This window comes from Leptodactylus fuscus, chromosome 3, assembly GCF_031893055.1.
Source record: "Leptodactylus fuscus isolate aLepFus1 chromosome 3, aLepFus1.hap2, whole genome shotgun sequence".
Taxonomy (NCBI): Eukaryota; Metazoa; Chordata; class Amphibia; order Anura; family Leptodactylidae; genus Leptodactylus; species Leptodactylus fuscus.
In genome coordinates, this window is record NC_134267.1 from 109527121 (window position 1) to 109533284 (window position 6164).

Here is a 6164-nt window from a genome sequence, read left to right on the forward strand (position 1 = left end):
CCTTCTCATCTAAAGGGAACACAACAGCTGCCATCTGCAACAGGAGCTAGACTAAGAGTAGTATTGTAATACATTGAAATCAGGGGCATAGCAAGAACTGTGAAGATGAATCAGATCATTGTTCTCTGTCTAGGAATGGTCCTATTGGCTTTTCTCATACCAAGCCAGGTGAGACTTTTAACGTCTTTATACTGCTCTGAACTATATTGATCCACATAATGCATTTTAGTGTAACAAGAACAGAAAGTTATGTGAAAGAGAATATTGTAGGAAATCCTGACCATTAGTTTATATTTGTATAATTGTTATTAGTTTTATTTTCGATCCTAAGTGGTTAGCAACATAGTGATATATCATTATGGGTAAATGCATGTAAACTGTTTTATTACAATACAAACAACTATCTTCCTATGTACTATATGTCAACAGTTAACACCTGAAAATACTCTCACAGAGCCACTTTCCTTGAAATTTGACTCTAGACTTAAGTACCATATGGAGAAGACTTTAGATTCATTCCCCCACTTAACAACTGAGACATGGGAATGGTGATGTAGACATGTAACTCTGATAGTTTATAACACAGATCTAATCAGAAAACACTCTGTGTATAAATTGTAGTTTCTTAGAGTACCATTGCTACAAAATCATCCACTATCATCACCAGCTTTACCAGTCTCCATCATATGTGTGATCTTTGTATACAAGATTGCTACATAATACACATTTACACTCTTCTTACTATATTTTTGCCTTATGTATCCAATTTACAGTGATATATACCTAGATAGACCAATACTTCATGCATTTAATGTTTTGATATTACCAACTTAGATGTAGTCTTTTTATGACTAAACACTTTTATATTGGTGTGGTTGCTTTTTTCCGATTGCTAAAAAGAAAAACGTTTAATACACATATTTCAGGTTAGGAATTTCTTTTTATTAAACGCGTCATGTCTCCTATCCCACACTGTCATTTCTAGCTTACGTGTACAATTCCTATCCACCCACCTCAAGCCTCCATTCTTATTTGCCACCCTAATTACGATTAATATGCTCTTTTCTATTGCCAAGTATCTATTAGTTGCAATTATAAAAATTGAAAATAAATTCATAAAGAATTTGGTTTTGTAGGCAATGACGTGTTCCTTAATACACATAGAACAGTCTTGGGAGGAAACTGGGACTGCAGCTATACAATGGCAAAAGTGATCTGATGAAGCTGATGCCATAAGGCTGGAATCACACATTCAATTCTTTATGCAGTTTGGTGCATTTTTTGCCAAAACTGAGAAAATATTAAAAATGAAGTAACGATATATAGGAAATAATATTGTTTTTAGTCTCCATCTGTATATATAAAACATTTTACTCATCATTACAATTCCATATTAGACCAAACAGTCACATTCAAATGTTAGATCATATTAAGTAGTAAAGAAAAGCCCATGAAAGATATAGATGTTCCAGTGAAGTCACAATGCTGAAAAACCTGTAACTCAAAGTGTGATGTCCAGTAGGTTTTAAACCCACAGCAGGTCAATGTTCTTGCTGCAGGTTAAACAATATTTTCAACCATTGCAATGCAAAGCCCAACTGTAGGGCTAAAACCTGTGATGAAAACAAGCAGATTTCAGCTACTTATTGCCACGGGTGGGTCAACTACATATGGTATTAGCCTTAAATGAACTTCATTAACAACTTACCACTAAATACTAATTACTACTAACTAGTAATAATAAATGAAGACAACAAACTAAAAATGTAAATGTGAAAAATCCCTATCAGCAACCTCCAGTGTTATAGTGTTAACATATGGCTAGGAAAGCCGATGATATTGTTCCTGATACTGGAGCAACTGCTACAAACTAGGGAGCCTAATGCCCAAAACTTGGGTATGCTGGTCTAGAAATTTATATTAGCGCAATGGATGTACTTATGGAATGTATACTAACACTGTGTTATTTTGAATAACATGTTTTTCTGTCTTTTGGCTTACCTTATGTGCATTGGAGAGATTTTACATGATACATAGTAATAATGAGAACATTATTTCATGGCTTTGGTTTTATAACTTATACATGATTATTTTAGGTCCACAGTCAGTCAACTCCGAAATCCAATGTTACGGGTATAACTCTGACAGGGCAAAATGCATCAGCTCCTTCAAATGCAAGCGGAGCATCACCTGTTACAACCTCCACGAACAATACAGTCACCCATGGGCGTGCAGATTCCTTGTCCTCATCCTCTGTTGTCTTTCTCAGCGTTGCCTCCATCTTGGTTTTAAATGTTTGCTGTTAATAGACTGTGGCATAAATGCAACTATATCACTCTCTCACCCCTACTCTCTTGTGTTCTCAATATCAAGCACATCATGGAATGGCATATGTAATCCTAACCAAGATCAGTGTACAACCTATCTAACTCAGAGACTCGTCTTCACTTACTCAGGCTTCCCCCGAAAGAACATCTTGGTGACACATGGAATTGAAAACCTTTAGTGTCTACTCCGAAAAGAGTCTTCAACAGCTTCCCAAATAAAATTAGTGAACTAATATTCTAAAAAGAACTGTGACAAGCGGTACATAGTGGCTGGAAGACATGCTTGAAATACATCTAACATTGGGATAAAAAAAAAAAGAAAAAAAGATCATCTCAGAAACTGGAAGGACTTGCCTTGTTCATGTTTTAGAAAAAAGTAGCATCTATATATTCATATTGTAGTATAGTATATACCACTACATTGCTAGTCATATGGCTGAATTAATAAATATGGTTAATGCTGCTTTAGTTATTTCTTACAGTGAAATAATACACCTGCATACGTGTCAATAACCGCTCTATGCTCGGAACCTATATTAAGCAGCATACAAGATGAGATGGAAAGAAAGCTCCCTGACATGAAAGCAATTCATTGTATTAGTATGATGGACAATAACCTCATTGTCCTTTGGACTCAACATCCCATCAGTCTGGCGTCGTAACAAATCATTGCCAGCTAGTCTTTCCACAAGTTTGTCTTGTCAGTTCTGATTTGAATCACTTCTTTTTACATGTGGTATTTCTTATTGGGGTACTACGAAATAAGGGCACCATTGGTATCTTTCTGCACTATATATAGATTATACATCTAATTTCACAGCAGGCCTAAGATCACGTATGTATTATTGTTTACTGAAATGAGGGTGCGATATATACAATGTGATAGAAAAAGAAATAGTAACTAGTAACATCTGTATCACAGTAAGTAAAGAAAAATCTCTTATTTCAATGCAATGATTTGACTGAGCCATCTTTCTGAGTGTACCCTCAGTTTTTGCTTGTATTCAATTGATTATTTTCTTTGCAATAGATACAATGTAAATTGCCTTTCTCTCACATTTCAATAACTTACTGCAGGATAGATACATAAAGTCCTTTGTACAATGAGTTGCCCTGAGTTACAACAGAGATATCTTTGCTCCTTAGTACTTTTAAAAATGCTTGAAATTATAAATTCTCAATTTTTCCATTTAAGCAGGGTCCATCTGTCATTCATTGTATGTGTACTGTAGAAGAACATTGCTTATTAATATGTACCAAATTTTCTTGCAGAGAACTAAGCATCAATAACATTGATGAGAATTTACTAAGCAAAATAGTAACTTGCACCAAAAACTGTCTCATATGCCCTGGCCACATTTAGCATATGTTTTAGACACTTTTTAGATACTTTTACAACTTGTACAAAAGGGGTGTGGCCTCAATTGCAATACCATGCATCAAAAATATGTCGAATTATGGTGCATTTTTTGTGTAAACCAAGCCAACTAATAAAAGGTGTAAAGTTAGACCAGAGAGTCTAATAATGTGACAGATTTAACAAATAGCATTGTACACTTTGGTAAATCTGTCCAACCTAAGTCTAGCCTAAGTCTGCACTGTCCAACTTTTAGATAGTAGTAGTAAATCTGCCCCGGGTGTTCTTGGAAATACTAGATAACATATAATGGGGCAGATTTATTAAGACATTAGGTATGCCAGTCTTATTAATGGCCCCAACCAGCACAGGGGATGACTGATTTATGGAACGGCTCTGGCTACTTCATAAATCATTTGCATGTTTGTGCTCTTGAATGAGATATAATAACTATGTCAGGCCCAGGTGTCCCATCCGTGCCCCATTCCTCATTCTAATCTGTCTTCTATAGCACAATGTGTCCAGCGAGGCCCAAAATGGGGGTTAGAGCAAGTTTGTCGCAAGAAAGGGCCCTGCTAGAAAAGTAGCGTAGAGGGATTGATAATACTTACATAATATAGTATTTGGTAGGTTTCCCAAATATCTATACAAGAGCTTTCCTGACAGCAACTACAGCATTCAAATTTTAAAGGAATACTTCAGGCAAAACTGATGCGTAATGTTGGGCCGGAGGGGGCGGTGCATGACACAGGCATTCTCCCCATGGTGTTTGAATCCCTGGGACATGCCTCCTCTGGCCTTGGTGTATTAGTTTTGCTTAGAGTGTTTCTTGAATTATTTTTTTCACACATTTTTGCAATATGCACCAGTAGTCCTAAAAGTAACCTAACTGCATGGATAGCTGTTAGCTATTAGAAGTATCTTCGTTATTTGAGCATTATGGAAATCTGAGGTTTTATGTAGAGGAAATTTGTACTTCCATGTGTCATTCAACTGTAGTTGACTGTGCTGTGATACAACGTTTAGTTGTTGAATATGATCGGTACAGTGTTATACTATACTTGTTGCCCAGAATACCAACTATAAACACTGGTTGAATGCCATTCTCTATAATAGCATATACATAGGAATATATATATTTTAGGACTCAATCAATTGACTGGAAAATCTCTGGGTTTTATGTCATGTTGGAATAACGGTGTTACTATATGTGCCAGGATATATTGACCTCTACAATAGTGATCTATCATTTTGTAAGCTTAATTTAATCAAATTAAATAAAATCGAATATGGAAAAGTAATGACTATACGTAATGTTTTATTATATTATGCCGTGTGATTTATTTGATCATCCAAACATCTTTGTGTTATACACAAGGCCTGACTGTGCCTGTGACTGGGGAAAGATACCGAATAGTATTCTTTAATATGTAAGGTTTGGGTGTTTATATCTTAGAATGAAGAACTTACAGTGTTATGTGGATGGAAGGAGGACACAAAGGGAATGTTGCAGATGCTGGTAGATGGTGATTAGATTTTGTAAGGTCAGACATTTTAAAGCCATCCGAAAATGTAAAGTGTGACATATGTGATAGGCAGAGTGTGCCATATGTGATAAGCAGTGTACCATTTGTGATAGGCAAAGTGTGCCATATGTGATAGGCAGAGTGTGCCATATGTGATAAGCAGAGTGTGCCATATGTGATAGGCAGAGTGTGCTATGTGTGATAGGGAAAGTGTGCCATATGTGATAGGGAAAGTGTGCCATATGTGATAGGCAGTGTGCCATATGTGATAGGCAGAGCATGCCGTATGTGATAGCAGAGTGTGCCATATGTGATAGGCCGAGTGTGTGATATGTGATAGGCAGACTGTGCCATATGTTATAGGCAGAGTGTGTCATATGTGATAAGCAGTGTGCCATTTGTGATAGGCAAAGTGTGCCATATGTGATAGGCAGAGTGTGTCATATGTGATAAGCAGAGTGTGCCATATGTGATAGGCAGAGTGTGCCATGTGTGATAGGGAAAGTGTGCCATATGTGATAGAGAAAGTGTGCCGTATGTGATAGGCAGAGCATGCCGTATGTGATAGCAGAGTGTGCCATATCTGATAGACAGTGTGCCATATGTGATAGGCAGAGTGTGCCATAAGTGATAGAGTGTGTGATATGTGATAGGCAGAGTGTGCCATATTTGATAGGCAGAGGCTGCCATATGTGATAGGCAGAGTGTGTCAACAGGCTGCTGACCTGTAAATTCAGCACTGCCTATCACATATCACACACTCCGCCTATTACAGAGGAGTACTATGTATATATTGCAGTTGTTTCTGCAATTCAAAAAATATTAGATTGGAGTGCATGTACATTTAGTCAGGGATGGTTTTGGACAAAGTGGTGCCCCCCAGCAAAGTTAAAAGTGGGGCTCCAAATGCTGAAATACTGTCCCTACAACTGGGTCACATTCTGCGTCTATGTG

General features: G+C 37.0%; 1 long non-coding RNA gene across 1 annotated transcript; it reads left to right on the top strand.

Annotated features, from left to right (window-relative positions):
* Window positions 1-4981, top strand: LOC142197648 (uncharacterized). The gene is made up of 2 exons (XR_012715327.1): window positions 1-168; window positions 2097-4981. It is a non-coding gene; the product is annotated as an uncharacterized LOC142197648 (long non-coding RNA).
* Window positions 4982-6164: the final 1183 nt, after the last annotated feature.